General features: G+C 45.1%; 1 protein-coding gene across 1 annotated transcript in view; it reads right to left on the bottom strand.

Annotated features, from left to right (window-relative positions):
- Positions 1-14,862, bottom strand: part of PRKCQ (protein kinase C theta) — a 55,447-nt gene extending 40,585 nt beyond the window's left edge. The window contains exon 1 of the mRNA XM_071424151.1: positions 14,636-14,862. The gene's annotated coding sequence lies outside the window, so the exon portion shown is untranslated. The remainder of the gene's footprint in view (positions 1-14,635) is intronic.
- Between the last annotated feature and the right edge of the window lie 748 nt (positions 14,863-15,610).

Below are 15,610 nucleotides of genomic sequence, written 5' to 3'. Positions count from 1 at the left end.
GCCATAAGCAATTAAGCAAGAGCTCAGCTCCAGCACGGCTCTCTGCAATAGCAGCAGTTTAATTTAACACCACAAACAGCTGCACTGGATATGGAGAGAGTCTGCTTAATTTCCCAGTGGAAAGGATCCTGTGAGGTGTCTGAAAACCAAGGATTAAATGCAGTTTTCTCTGAGAGGCAACCTGCAACCTTCTCCTCCTGAAACCTTAAACAAAACCTAATTTGGGTTCAGCAATGCTGCACCCCACTTTGCTGGCACTGGGGAGCTGCTCTGCCCACTCTGGAGAACAATACAACATATGGAAACCATTCCCAGATGATATTAGGAAGTAATAAACTCTTTAACATCCTTAATCAAATGTGGCTAAGCAGAGAGGAAGAAATGAGTTCCTGCTCCCAGTCAGCAGAGGATCTGGATGGAGGACAGCTGCCTGTGATGGGATTTGTGCTTTTGCCTTTCACTGACTGAAAATGGATGCATGTATGACACAGTAAAGATGGCAATTTACTGAACAAGGACCAACTGAAAAGGGAAATATTTCTAGATTTGAGATGCTGCTTTCCTAATGTCATCAAACTCTCATTTTCTCAAGGTCAGAGGGAACATTTCCAACTCTCTCTCCTTTTTTTTTATGCAAAACTGCTTGCAAAATGAGTTCATAATCTCCAGATCAGCATCACTAAGAGGGAAAGAAGAGTTATAGCTGGAGGGTCTGAACTTTCTTTCACCCCCTTTCCAAGGCATCTCCCAGCAAACAGGCAGGTCCTGACCCTGCAGAGATCTGTGTGTAAGGCTGGTGGAGACCTGCACATGAGCATTACACACCTCAAAGCCTTCTGCAGGTTTCAAGAGCAACCCTGAACACCAGCAGGGATGGCTGAAATCCCTTTCTCCATCCCCTGACTCCTCATATCCCACAGAGCAAACAGGAGGGAATGGGGATCCAAAAGGAGTCCCCTGAGTGACTCATTTTAGGTGTCCCTATCAGCTGCTATTTCAAAGGAGATCACACCAGCCTGCCCATGAAGGAGGAAGCTCAGAACCCCTCTGGGTGCCATCCAACATTTCTCACACTTTCCTTTGACAAGGATGTGGATCAGAGGAGGGAAAGGAGGGGAAGCTGCAGAGCCCTTTGATTTTCCCTCTCTCTGCTCTCAGCCACCCCATCTTCAACATCTCCCAAAGGCAGAGGAGGGAGAGTGAGGCAAGCCAGGACCAGCAGTCTCTGATGGGACTGGTACAATATCAGACTCCAGGCAACTGAAGAGCCTCCCAAAACTTCCTGGGACCACTTGATTTCAAAACAGAGGTTTGAAATCAAAACAAACCCTTTCAAACAGAGGTTTGAAACCACACAAACCCTTTCCCATCACTTGCAGACACAGAAGACCTGGGCAAAGCATTTCTTTCTCCTCTGGAAATGAGGCTTGCAGGCTTTTCTAGGCCAGTGTCAGGCACAGGGAAGGACATTTCTCTTTAAAATCCTCTGGGATGTCTTGTGGAGCTGTGTTTGGAGGGAGGGGTGTGTATTGGTAACAGGATCTATCTCCTATATACACCCTACAAACTCTGTCTGGGGGTCTGCTGAGCTCGGAGGTTTTCTTTTGTTGCATTTTTGTGCTTTTCTTTTGTTGCCTCCCAAAACTCCCTGGAACCACTTGAGTTCAAAACAGAGGTGATGCTCCCCATCACTTTCAGACACAGAGCATCAAAGTGATGCTCTCCCATCCCTTGCAGACACAGAGGACCTGGGCAAAGCATTTCTTTCCCCTCTGGAAATGAGGCTTTTCTAGGAGCAGTGTCAGGGATGGACATTTCTCTTTAAAACCCTCTGGGATGTCTTGTGGAGCTGTGTTTGGAGGGAGGGGTGTGTGTTGGTAACAAGATCTATCTCCTATATACACCCTACAAATTCTGGACTCTGCTGAGCTCAGGGGTTTTCTTTTGTTGCATTTGTGGTGCACAAGGCAAGAACAGAGCCTCAAGTCTATCTTCAGATCTTAAAGATGATTGAACCACAGTGGAGTTAACACATGTGAACAGATTTACAGCTGTAGAAGGCTTGGTGTCCCTTCCACTGGGGAACTGCAGGAATAGCTGCTGCCAGTGGTCACTACATTCATCCATGGACCCTAGGATGGAGTCCTCAGCCTTTCTAGGGACACATGTATAACTGGGCCTTAAAACCAGGGAATTTGTGCTTTGCTATCCCCTTGGGTCTCCACACCACAATTCCTTCAGCCTGACCTGAACACAGGCTGTGCCCAAGGATTTTGTTCAGCTTTTCACCCCCTGCCACACTGCAGCCTCCCAATCTCCTCCAGCACAGCCTGAGGTCTCCTTAGAGCAGATTTCTCTGCAAGCAACCTCTCTTTTCTCTGCTTGACCAGTGAGTTTGCAGCTGCATCCACCCCCTGTTCTGACCGAGCCTGCAGGGATGTGGGGCCTGTCCTAAGCAGGAGTGGTGATGATGATGATGGTGATGGTGATGATGGTGATGGGGTGGTGTGCAGCAACTGCCTTTTGTTTAGGATAAAGAGGCTGGGAAATCCTGGCCTGGCTGCCTGTGAAGAGATTAAGGGTGGATTCACAGGAATGTACAGAGACAACTGCACTGCACACATGGGCTGCCAGCCCAGCTCCCAGGACAGCCAGGACAGGGATACCAACCTCTGTAGGGGTGCATCTTCCCATCCTACAGAGGCTACTTCAAACAAAGCCAAGCCCACCCTGGAATTGCTGTTTCTGCCACAAAGATGGCCAAGGCCAGTCCTAGCACTGCTCTTCAGCTGCCCAGGGAAAAAGGACCCAGCTTTTAGGGTTTGCTCCAGGAGCTGATGCATTCCTGTCTAGCAGTGATGACAGCTTGGAGAGACAGTGAAAAACATCTGGGGGAGGACCCCACACCAAAACCATCCACTCTGGAATGTGCTTAGAAATGGAAAAAGGGCCCAGTTCGCAGGAACAGCCCTGAGCACTCTTTGATTTTCTCATAGAGGATTCAAATTCTCACACCAGAAGGAGAATCTCTCTCAGACATGCCTTTTGTTTTCCAACAGACAATGTGAATTTATCTACCTTGGCAGGGTGTTTAAAGCTGAAACCCTTGCTATTTGTGCAAACTGGAAAGAGAAGCAGAGCAGAGCCACCAAATCTTTATTTGGATGAAACCTCTCCAGATCCTGTCCCTCAAGCCATCCCTTATTTTTTCCTCACATTTAATGAATTTTTGTCATGTGTGGTCCTGAAACAAAGCACTCTTTCTCACTTGTACTGATGGAAAAATGCCCAGCTATTCAGTTTATTCTCCTTTGTAAAACTTTTATCTTTTTTTGTGCATTTTTAGGGTCCAGTGTATTAAGAGCAACTTGTCAATTTTTCTTCCTTATTTTCCTGGAAAACTTATGGTTAATTTATTTTCCTGTATCACTTCATTTCTGTAACACTGGACCACACAAGCTCAAAAAAAAAGTTTTCCAAATTATTATCCCTATTGTACTTATCTATAATTTTTATTACTATATTTTCAGGTTTTAATTGTCTGCTAACAAACACTGACCAAACCAGAAGTGGCAGAGCACTGTTTAAAAACACTGAACACCAAATTCTTTCAAGACCTTTTCAATGTAATGAGGGAAATAAAAACATCCCAAACTGAGATGTAGCTACAATATGTCCTTTCCTTTTGTTCCTTTTGTTCATTAGCACAGCAATTTCTCTACTTCTGCATGATTTTGGCACTGGTTCACAGATTTCTTGCTCTGGCTTTTTGGGTGTTTTTTGGTGCTTTTTTTAATGACACAGGTGGAGTGTTCCTTAAATACTTCACCATCTTGTACCAGGATGTTTTTTAATGCACTGACTTCCTGCCAGTGCCAGCATCTGCACCTATTTTTTTATTTTCTTTCTCTTAAAAACAAAGAAAAAAAATCCCAAAGAGGGGTACAGACTTATGAACATCCTTCCTTGTGCAGGCACAGTTTCATGCTGTGGTGAACCTAACTCAGCAGTGGAGGTATTTAAGGTCTTTGTTTAATCCAGAAATCTGCTCAGGGTATTTGGACCCTGGATTACAGAAATGTTGGGCTGGAAAAGAGCATTTCATTCACCCCTCTGCCACCCAGCAGACTGTGTCTACCTCATCCCTGAGGTATCTGCCAGCAGTGAAGCTTCTCCTGTGCTTGGTGTTACCACACACTCCTCAAAAAATGGGCAAATTTGTCTCAGGAGACTCAGATCATAACTGGAGTCCACATTGGACATGCACACCTGATTTCTGTGTGACCAAATGGAATTTGGAGATGTAGGCCAGGCTTGGATGGGGCTTGGAGCACCCTGGGATAGTGGAAGGTGTCCCTGCCATGGCAGGGGCTTGGAATGAGATGATCTTTAAGGTGGAGTTGGGATGGTCCCTCCCAACCCAAACCATTCTATAATTGTTTGTATTTTACGGAACTAATTTTGATCTAGGACTGTGCTGTGTTCCTCTGAGCTTGCACCATCATTTAAAGAGAACCACTGTTTCCTCCTCACTCCTCTGCAGCACTGGATGGTTTTTTTAACAGGTTCAGCAGATAGGAATTTCAAAAATATGTTTGTCCATCCAGATCCTTCATTTTAGGCACCCCAACACCACGAGCCCAGCTCTGGTCCACAGCCCTCAGCTGCCTCCTCTTTGCCTGAAATCCTCCCAGGAACTCTGCAGTGACCTCTGCTCCTGTGAGCACCTGGCACAGCTCACATTTTACAGCAAACAGCACCAGGGCTAACTCAGGTAATCCAGCCTTTTCCACTCCTTTGAAACTTCATGTTTATTCTGCTAAATATAATGACATAAATACACATCAGAATCAGAAATCTTTCTTTGGCACAGCAGATGTTGGCAGATCTACAGTCTCTGCCTCCATTCTCTGCTCCATCAATTTTTGCTGCCATGGCTTCACTACAGTCACCCCCAATTTGTTGTTGTTGTTGTTGTTGCTCCCCTCAATTTCAGGTGCCACATCTGTGCCATCTCTTGTCAGCACCATCTCAACTCCACCTTCTGTGTCCTTCCCACTCCCAAAGCCACTGGACTCCAGCCACCTCCTTAAATAAACTCTGATATAGCATTTCCTCTTCTTCAGTCATATTCAATTTAAATTGAAATTTAAAACTGCACTTCTACTTAAATAAAGAAGCTCTGGCTCCAGTTGTGCTGAAAGTCCTCTTCCCATTTATAGTCTGGTGTCCTATTCTCAGTGTCAGAGCTCCAGATCAGTTCCTGGGAGACTTTCCAGCTCTCCCTATCTTCCCACTCCACTCACCATTGAACTCACATCAACTTTATCATTTACCCACCAGTTTCTTTCTGTGCTTCTGCCCTTAGCTATGTCCCTGACTGGGAGGGATATAGCACACACAGTGGGATGAAGAATGAAATATAAAACACAGAGAAAATTAATTTTAAAAGACCAAAGTAGCAAGAATCAGGTTTTTGGGATGTTTTGTTTTTGTTTTAGTTTCTAATTTAGTTTCTGGGGTTTTTGTTGTTTTTTTTTTTTTTTATATCACCATATGGCTGCTTAAGCAAACCTTCATGAGTTCATCTTCACACTGTGAGAAAAGGGCAATCATGGACATGCAGACAATATCTGCTTCACCTCAGCAGTGCAGAGCACAGGGAATGTGCTGCTCCTCCTCACAGACCACTGGCCACAGAAAAGCTCACTCACACACCCAGACATCCAGGTACACTCACAAAATCCCAAACTGGGACACACTGAAGGTCCCTTCCCTCTCCTCTTCACCCCAACAAACCAATTCCTGACCCCCAGCTTTGGACATTCACTCTCCCACCTCCTCCATACCCATTTGCATGTGGGCTGTTCACCCCAGGCCCCTTCACACACAGCAGAAAGAAAGAGATCTGCTGGGTTTTCAGTTTCCATTATCTCCATCTTGCTGACTGAAATGGGTCAAATGCTTGGTGACCTCAAATGCCTCCTTCCCCCAGGGCTGGGGGAGCCTGGTTCAGGTGCAGGAGTGTGTCCTCACACAGAATCCCACTTCTGACACCAGAGGGGATGGCTCTCACCTGCCAGAAGCTCAGTTAATTCAGAGATCAGCTCATGGGTGCTTTTTCTGCATTGAAACCCCCAGGAGCTAACAAGGCTATTGCAGACAGAGACAAAAAACCAGCTGAGGACAGGATGGTTTACAGCTCTCCCTAAGTACAACCAAAATGCACTGAAATCTTTATTTACTTTCCATGAGGTTTGAATCTGGTCTATAAATAAGGCAGGAGGACAATGCTAATGACTAGGAACTGGGAAAACTGACAGAAGCTGTAGAATTGAATTTTCTAATGAAGAGATTTGGTAAAAGCACCATCCTTTCCAATTTCACTACAAAACACATTGCAGAGAATCACCTCATTTTGATGGAGGGGGACAGAGAGAAAAAGGGCTGTTCTCTGGAGTTTTTATTGACTTAACCAATGTTTTAATAGTTTTAATAACAATGTCTGTAGCTGACACCCTCCCCTGGCATGAGGGGGAGGAGGGACAGAGCAGCTGAAAACGGAAGCTGGAGGATGCACATTTTTTACTATTTCACCCGTGGTGTAAATCAAAACATAAATAGCAAGAGTTACTGTAAGGGTGGGAGGGGAAAACCTGGGTGAATTCAGCCCTCAGCACATGCACAGTCCTGCAAGACAAGCAGCAGGGACTCCCACAGCTGCACTTGTCTCTGTTTTCCATGGATAACCTTTTTCCAATCCCATGCACAGGTCAGAGCAGATCTCCACAAGCCTCAGCTGCTCTTTCTGTTCTTGACATATCAGCCCCAAAATGCCTCCCCTCTCACTCAGGCTCTCCTCCCACCCTCAGCTGGCCCTGATTTTGCTGCTGATTTAGGTGAGGAAGAGGAGCAGCCCCACCAGCACACAGAAACTGCACCGCAAAGTGAAACCACCACATCAAAAACCTCCTCAGAAGAAAATGCTCAGATCCAAGTGAAAAATTAATCATGTATAAGTTTAGATTTGAAACAAAATAGAAGTTAAACTTCTGCTCCCAGCACAATCAGAAGTCAGGTGCCTGGGGATTTATGGCACTGGGTGATCCCAAATTTTGGCCCCTATGGGAAGGCGGCAGCCATCCTGCTGCCTTATATATATATATATATAAAAGAAATATGTTTTATATATATATATAATAAATTTTTATTATATATAAAATGTTTTTATTGTTATTGTTATAAAATGTTTTATTTTATTGTTATAAAATGTTATTATATATAAAATGTTCATTATTATATATATAAAATATGTTTATATATATAATATATATGTTTACATATTATATATATAAAAGAAATATATTTATATATATTAAAAATATATAAATAAATAAATATATTATAGATATTTATTTATATTTATATTTATTTATATATATTTATGCATATAAATATATATATAATATCTATATCTAGATATATATCTATATATATTTTTATATATTGTTATATTATTTCTATATATTTATATATCTGCTATTTACAAAATCATTTAAAAGGTCATTAAAAGACCCAGCTGAATCAGGGCTTCGCTTGTACCAAGGCAAAGCTGTGACACCCCTGCATGGCTCAGGAAAGTCACTCCACCTTTATGTGAGTGTGTGTGATCTCCTTCCCCAGCCCTGGAGGGGTTCCAGGCCAGGATCTGAGCAGCCTGGACTAGTGGAAGGTGTCCTTGACCATGGCAGGGAGGTTGGAACAGTCTCAGGAGCCTACCAAGCCAAACCATTCTGTGATTCAATGATTCTGTGACAATTCTGCTGCCACCCTCTAGCAATTCTCTCTCTTTTACTTTTCCAGCAGTTTTTTTGGGGTTAAAAAATAAAATTAAGGCCACATATCTGGGTAGTTTGTATAGATTAGGGCCTCTCCAACAGTCATTTAGCCCAAGTGAGGCAACTTCTGTTGTGTGTTTGATCCCAAGGAAAGAACTGAGTACAAAGTGATGAGTTACTGCATCAATGAGGGCAGGCAGAGATAAAATATCCCCCTACTAAACCCAAGAAAAACCTTGCTGTCAGCCCAGAGCTAGGACTACATTTGTCAGTTCCTTACTCACAAAAAACCCCCAGAACAACTTCACAAAGCAACTCAGGCAGAGCCCTCCAACCATTCTGCTTTGAGAATCCTCCTCCACACTGAATCCCTGCATCCCTGAGATGAGCTACACCAAACCCACACTCTCAGCAAATGGGGGCATTACAGTGGTGGGACAGCCCTGCTGCTTGTTGGGATGGACTGGGCTTATTTGCTTGTCCAGAATTGTGTGGTGCAATGACATTTGGGGCAGGAATTGCACTTCCTGGCCCGGGTGGGTGGCTGCTCTGCACTAAAATACTCCAGTGTGATGACAGAGGAGGAAGCTGTGCTTGATTTAGAGCTGTTCTTCAGGGTTTAAGCTGTCTGCTGTACTCTTCCTGGATCTTCCAAATGCCTCATACATCAGAGAGTCATAGAATGGTTTGGGTTGGAAAAGATCTTAAAGATCATGGGCAGGGACACTTTGGACTAGAGCAGGTTGCTCCTGTACATTGCTCTGATCCCCCACTGCTTCATCAGCCAGACCTTTACCACCAAAGCCCTTCAGTAGCACATGCCAGACCTAAACACCTTTGGGCTTCTGCTGGCCACTGTGACCCTGAGATGTGTCAGAAAGTCTCTTTGCCCAGCCTGGTGCTTGAGGAAGGAGTCAGAACTCTTCATTTCTCAGTCTCAAGGTTGTTTGTTGTTTCTTATCTATAAAATTCTTTCTCCTGTCCAGCTGAGGTCCACTCAGCAGGACAGTCAGAGGCACTCTGGCCACCCTCAGGGCAGTGTTATCTTTTTACACTAAAAACTACGTGTACTTTATTTACCATAATTCCCAGTACCTATCCCCTATGTTAGACACTGAGCTTCTACCTTAAACCAATCCAAAAGTGCCAACATCACAGCAGAAGATGGAAGCCAAGAAGAAGAAGGAGAAAGGCTGGACACACCCAGATTCATCCATCTTGCCCCCTGAACCCTCATTCTAAAAACCCCAAAAATCTATTTTTTCACCCTGTGATAAATTCACTATCATTCTATTTAAACTGTCATGCCTTGCAGATCCTCATATAAGGTTGGTAATTTGCTCCATGGGTCATAATCAAAACCACAGGGGCATCTTGGGCTCTGTGCCAGGGTCTCTGAGCCCCCTGGCAGGGGCTTGGCAGTCCAGGACAGCCAGAGGGATGTCCTGAATTCCAACATAAACACAGCTGAATCCGTACCTTAAACCTTCATCCTCCTGCAGGAGGGAGGCTTGTATGAGCTGTTCCAGCCCCACACACTCCTCTCACCACAGATTTCTTTTATACCCACCTCCTTACCATCTTTTTCTCAGTTGTTTTTTTTTTTTTTCTTTTTTCCACTCAGGTGTTTTCCTGCCTCAGATTGCAGTCCTGATGAGTCTGAGGTCTAGATCACCTCCTCTGAGGTCTAGATCACCTCCTCAGCTCAGGGTCCACTTCTGCAGGCACACTCACACCCTCTCTCATGTTACAACCAATGTCTGGGATCACCTTTCCAAACATCATTTTCCTGCCTTTCTAAATGATGAAACCCATTGGAAGTAGGTGGTGAGAAGTGCTTTTTGTTGCCATAGATGATTCTGGCAAGCCTAAAGAATTATCTTCTTTCAACTAAAAAGTATGGGTATTTTCTGAAGCAAAGTGATGGGTTTTGCTGCAGGGTCAGAAATATTTTAATAAAGCAAACGAATCATAATGACTTATCCCTAAGGTTCCCACATATTCTCATTCTTTCTGCCAACCAGATTTATCCACAGATCCACATCTTCCCTGATCACTATTGCCATGGACACTGGAGACAGAGCCAACACCTTTCTGCACCACATGAAGATGTCATGTTGCACTTTGCAGGAAACAACTGAAGGGAAATGCACCCATCATCTTTAACTAAATTCCTGCAAGACACAATAACAGCTCAGAATCAAAACATCTTTGTTGTGGACCAAAATATTTTCCATTAAAAAACTTTAAAAAAACCCTGACCATCTTCAGTGCTTTGGAGAGGAAAACTCCTCCGTTTCTCTTGTCCTCCAAAGCCATCTGAGCCTGTAGACCCTGATGCTTCCAGCTTAGATCCTGCTGTTGGAGCCCTTCACCAGGGAGCAGGTCAGTGTGCCCAGGAAGAGCTGGAATTTTGCTACACACAAGGCTGAAACACCTCCCCCTTCTTTCCATCTCCTTCTTTCACCTTTTCTGCTTCCATATGCACCATTATCTGTACTAAGTTTGCTTTTACTCATACACACTGTAGGTAAGAATATATATATGTTTATAGAAATAACTTATTTTTATGGATTCATGTGTGGTCTCATCCCTCTCTCCTGTCAGGGCAGTTTTAATTATGGATACAGTCCTCCCACTGACAAATGTGTTGATAATTATCATGTGATAAGTACAAAAAGTTTTTTAATGCCATTTTTGGATTTCTTTAAGTATCATGGAAGATGTTCTAACTTTCTCCTCTAGTCATCACATCAAATACTTTCCTTTAACTCTCTGTGGTCTGCTAACCTTGTATGAAAACTGATCTTCTTCATCACTCTGGGTTCCCTGCCTATGCCAGGAGGTGACATTTTGGTAAATGAAAAAAGTTTGGTAAATGCGGATTTCTCATTAAGAACCCCTGGAAGTGTCCAAGGCCAGGTTGGACAGGGCTTGGAACAACCTGGGATAGTGGAAGGGGGTTGGAACTGGATGATCTTTAAGGTCCCTTCTGACCCAACCATTCTGTGATCTATGATTCTAACAGAATCAGGCTGAATACCATCCATGCATGGGCCCAAGATTCATCACCTCCCTCTCCTCACTTATCAACCAGAAACTTTTTTGTCTTTTAGCACTGGTATTTCCTATGCAAATACTCCATTTTGATTTCCTGCAGATAAGTGGGATGATCAGGAAAGGAGGATACATTGCTTCACAGTGAATGCCAAGCAAATTAAATGCTGTAACAATTGAGGCAGTTGATTACTGAGAAACAATCCAGCCCAAAATGGGTCAAATGTGAGGTGGAAATGACCATTTAAAAAAGAAACAAAACAGAAAGATATCACGTTGAGCTCATCCCCTGACATCTCATGGGTCTTTTGAGCTCAGATAAATATCAGGAAATTCACTTGAGAGATAATTGAGCCCTACATCCTCACTACACATGTGGTGACAGAGACGAGGCACAGTTTAGTGAAAGCTGCACCAGCTTCTTTTCACCTCACCCTGGGTACATCCTTTACAACTGTACATTTACTCCACTCAGCATTTTTGCCCCAAACACAGCACATGTTCTTACACATGGGTGGAAATAAAAATACTCCCAAAAGGGATTTCACCACTCTGCCCCAGAAAATCACTCAGAAGCAATGGTGTTACTAAAAGGGATGATAGCAACCAGAGGAATTGTCCATTGCTAAGACAGCTGGGTGTGATTTGAAAAGTAATTTGGGTCCCTTCCACTCTCCCCATCACAGTTAATAAATGTTATCTCTGCTGCTGGGTGTGAGAGATGAAAAATCTCCAACAAGCCCAATAAATACCAATATTAACACAAGGAAGCAACGATGCAGATAAATCTCAAAACTGACACAAACAAGCCATGATACAATAAAAACACTGTGCAATTGGCTACAGAGAAGGGTTTGCAGCTTGGGCTGCCTTTGCCAATGTTTTCCTCCCAAGCAGGAGCTGGATGCAAGGCAAGGAGGCGAACAGAGAAGGGATGGAAACAAACTGTCAGTGAGTGTTTGCAGGCTGCTTCCAGTGCCAATCACCAGAGTGATCTGGGGAGCGTTTCTGTGTGAGAACAGGCACGTGAGCAGCCCTGGGAGGGAGCTGTGCACAGCTCCTGGCACCTGTGACTACAGGCTCAAGGCTCTGATTAACCCTTTCCATGGTTTCACACACACACAGGTTCAGGATGCTCATACTCCTGTACTGACTTTCTCTTCCTTTTCTAGTTTAAGAGTCACTTTCTCTAAGCTTAGGCAAAGAACAACACTCTGTTTACACAAATCCTGGCTTCTGCAAAATGGGAAGAAACAGCAGAGGTTGCAGCCAAGTGTTTTAACTTGGATCCACCAACACATGCCTTAAAAAAGCCAAGAGCAGAACAGCTCTCCTGGCCAGGCCCTGGAAGGTGTTTCATACTTCACCTCCCTCCCAGGCTGCTGCAGAGCTCTTTGCAATTAAACTCAGGTATTAAGAGAAGAAACCAAAAAGTTGCCATCAGAAGTTATATTCACCATATCACTTCCTTCAGAACAATGTGGAAACAGAGACTAAGCTGCAAAAGATCCCAAGGAAGTAAAACAAAAATTTGGCATGTTGGGAAAGCTAAGCTGCTTCTCTTGTTCCATCCATCCCTCCTTTCTTACCTCTCCCTCCTCCCTTTGAGGTCTCCATCCACCTCTGATGGGATGCTGAGGCACATGTTGCTCCTGTGAGAAGCTCTGAGAGTCAACCAAGTAACTTTCTTTGAAAGGAAACACACTTGAGGCAGGGAAAAAAGAGCTTAGTTAGCTCCACCCTGGCAGTGTAAGAACCCTCACAGCTCTCCTCGGGGTGGAAAAAGAAAATGAAAAGGTTTCCCCAGTGTAGCAACGTGAGCACAAAACCAGCCTGGGCACAGGGGGCTGCTGAGCTGCAGGATAAAGGTTCAGGAGGGAGATCTGAATCTTCAATAGGACCTTAAAAACCAAATAATAAAATACATGTAAAAGTGAGGGGAAATTCAACTAAACTCTGCATTGCCTGTGCCAGTGCAACTGTGGCATCATCTTAAGGCAGGGATTCTTTCCAGGCCAAAACTTCTGCACAGGCTGAGCATCACTTGCTTAATTCACCTCATGTCCACACAGGTACAGAGTCACATGAGGAACATGAGGGGTCCAGCAGGGCTCAGGGAGCCTTGGCAAGTAAAGAGACACCAAAGTGGTGTCTGGCAGACACCAAAGCCTCGTGTCCAGCTGAGACAGCACAAAAGAGACAGAGGCAACAACACTGGGATTCAGATTGAATTCTGATGCCAGGAGTTCAGGCAAGGGCAGCTCCCTGGTGAACTCCAGGATAGCAGCATCCTAGGAGCACCCTGGTACCTCCAGCTGGATGCAGTCCTGTTTCACCACATCCAGGTGGGACAAGAACCTCCTTGGAGCAGGTGCTCCTCGCTGGTCCCTCAACTCTGCTCCTAAAGCTCATTCCCCAGAAACTCACATTGCCTGGTGGCCTCAACAGGGATGTGAGGTCCTTTCTTCAATTAAAAAGGATAAAAAGAGAAATACAAAAAAAAAAAAAAAAACAACCCCACACGTGCAGGGCCTCAAGGACTTGGCTGTTCAAGAATACAAAAGTTTGAACATTGCCCTTTTCTCTGCAAATAGTTCTGCTGCTCCCCCCGCCTTTGTTTTTTTTTTTTTTTTTTAATAGAAGTTCAGTGAAACTTTATCTCTTCCTGCCCTAGTAACCCTACTAAATAATCTGCTGTTAGCATGACTCAATTCAGTGGCTTTCAGCTGCTGAAGTCGGTTTTTTTTTGCTACTGTTCTTTCATCGGTGCAAATGAAAAAAAACCAAATAAAACAACTTGTAAAAAAAAAAAAAGCCTTCTTCTCTGAAAAGTATCACGCTCCTGGAGATTAAAGTACAGGCGAGAAGTTGGTTACTTGCCTTGTAGAAAGGCTCTGGTTACACCCAAGAGTTTAGCTGTGCTCGAGTTCAATGTGCAGCAGAGAATTCAGCCGGGCTGGGGTTTCAGTCCCCTCCTCCGAAAGGAAGCGCTGCGGAGTGAGCAGGGATGGAGGGTTCATTCCCCTTAAACTGCCCAAATCTGCTCTCAAAATTACCTCAGCTCTTCTTTCTAGAACATTACAAACTCGACCCAGCCGCTGAGATGCAGCAAAGCCTCTGAAACGATTTTCTGTCTGTCTGTCCTATCACATACTGCTGTAACCGTGAAACACCTACAAATCATCACTGAGCCCAGCAGGAGAAAGGGTTTTCCCTCTCTATCTTCCCCAGTTTGTTCACTCTGTTGACTAAAACTGTTTGTAGTCGTTGTTTCATTGTAGTTGTTTCATTATGTTTCTCACTTTCCCCCTTTTCACTGTTACACGAAGATACACGGGAGAAAACAACGCTCTCTTTTAAAGGCAGGAAAATGCCATGGCGAAACCGCAAACACTCGCAAGAGACATCAGGTGGAGAAGCTGAAAGCAATTTAAACTCTCATTTAAAGGTAAAAAGACAAATAAAACACAACTCTCCGGACAAACGCGAAGTTATCACCTTTAAAACCCCGAAACAGCGGCGCCGACGGCTACAGCGGAGCAAGTGACGCTGAAATGCACCAAGCAGCGCCCTCAACTTTCCCGGGGCTGCTGCACAGGTTCACCCTCGGAGGTCCCACCCGGCCCTGGCACATTGGCCTGCAGCGGGACACCCTGCCCTGCCCTGCCCTGCCCTGCCCTGCCCGCGCATCCCCGCGCATCCCCCGCGCATCCCCGCGCACCCCGCTCCGCCGGCGGTACCTGCTGTCCGCGCAGCGCGGCTCGGCTCGGATCAGCCCCTTTCGGCTCGGATCAGTCCTGTTCGGCTCAGTTCTGCTCGGCTTGGCTTGAGCCCAGTCCTGCCCGCACAGCCCGGCTTGGCTGTGCTTGGCTCGGCTAAGCCCGGCACAGACAAACTCAGCTCTGCAGAGCCCAGCCCAGCCCGGCTCTGCTGAGCTCCGCCCGGCACAGCCCAGCCCGGCTTAGCCCGGCCCGGCTCAGCGCTCCCGCCGCCCCCGCAAGGAAGCAGCGCTCTCCGGGCCGTCCGCAGCCACCACCGGGGCTGCCCTGGACGCCCTTCCTCCTCCTCCTCCTCCTCCTCGCCCTCGGGACCAGCCCCTCCCCGCCCCCGGTGTCCTCTCTGTTTGCCCCCGCACATCCCGAGCACGGTGTCCCTTAGGGCCGGGGTCCCTGGCTGCAGTGGAGCTCTCTCCCAAAATAATCAAACAGGACAACCTGATTTTTTGTTGTCCAGTGTGAAAAATGCGTATTTTATGATTGGCTTTTTTGCAAATATTCAAATGAGTATTATATGTGTTGTTTTAGAAAGTTATGCTGTTTCAATTCTCTTAAGTAGTGTGGTAAATATAGTCTTGGGTTATAACAAAATGTTAAAATAGTAAGTATGCTATGGAGGATACTTTTTTTTTTCCTAAAGAAAGGGCTCACACTGAGATAGCAGCCACAGGACACCTGAATCTTTCAGAGAAAGAGAATTTATTGCTCCATTATCAGGAGAAATGAACTTCTTCCCTCCTCACTCAGTTAGGATGACACCATCCAGATTAGGAGGAAGAAGCTGACACCAACCACACAGAATCCTGTGTTTGAATGGAATTTATGCATCATGGATGAGGTGTATGAATATGCAACAGGTAATTGTTTTTAAGCGTTAATCCTTTGTTAACCTGGGTCCTTTTTCGGGCTCGTGTTGCCCAGAATAGGTACCCAGACTGT

The sequence above is a fragment of the Agelaius tricolor genome, unplaced genomic scaffold (genome assembly GCF_023055355.1).
Source record: "Agelaius tricolor isolate 1412-34295 unplaced genomic scaffold, bAgeTri1.0.p SCAF_3, whole genome shotgun sequence".
In the NCBI taxonomy this organism is placed as follows: domain Eukaryota; kingdom Metazoa; phylum Chordata; class Aves; order Passeriformes; family Icteridae; genus Agelaius; species Agelaius tricolor.
This window is presented reverse-complemented; position numbering and strand designations above follow the sequence as displayed.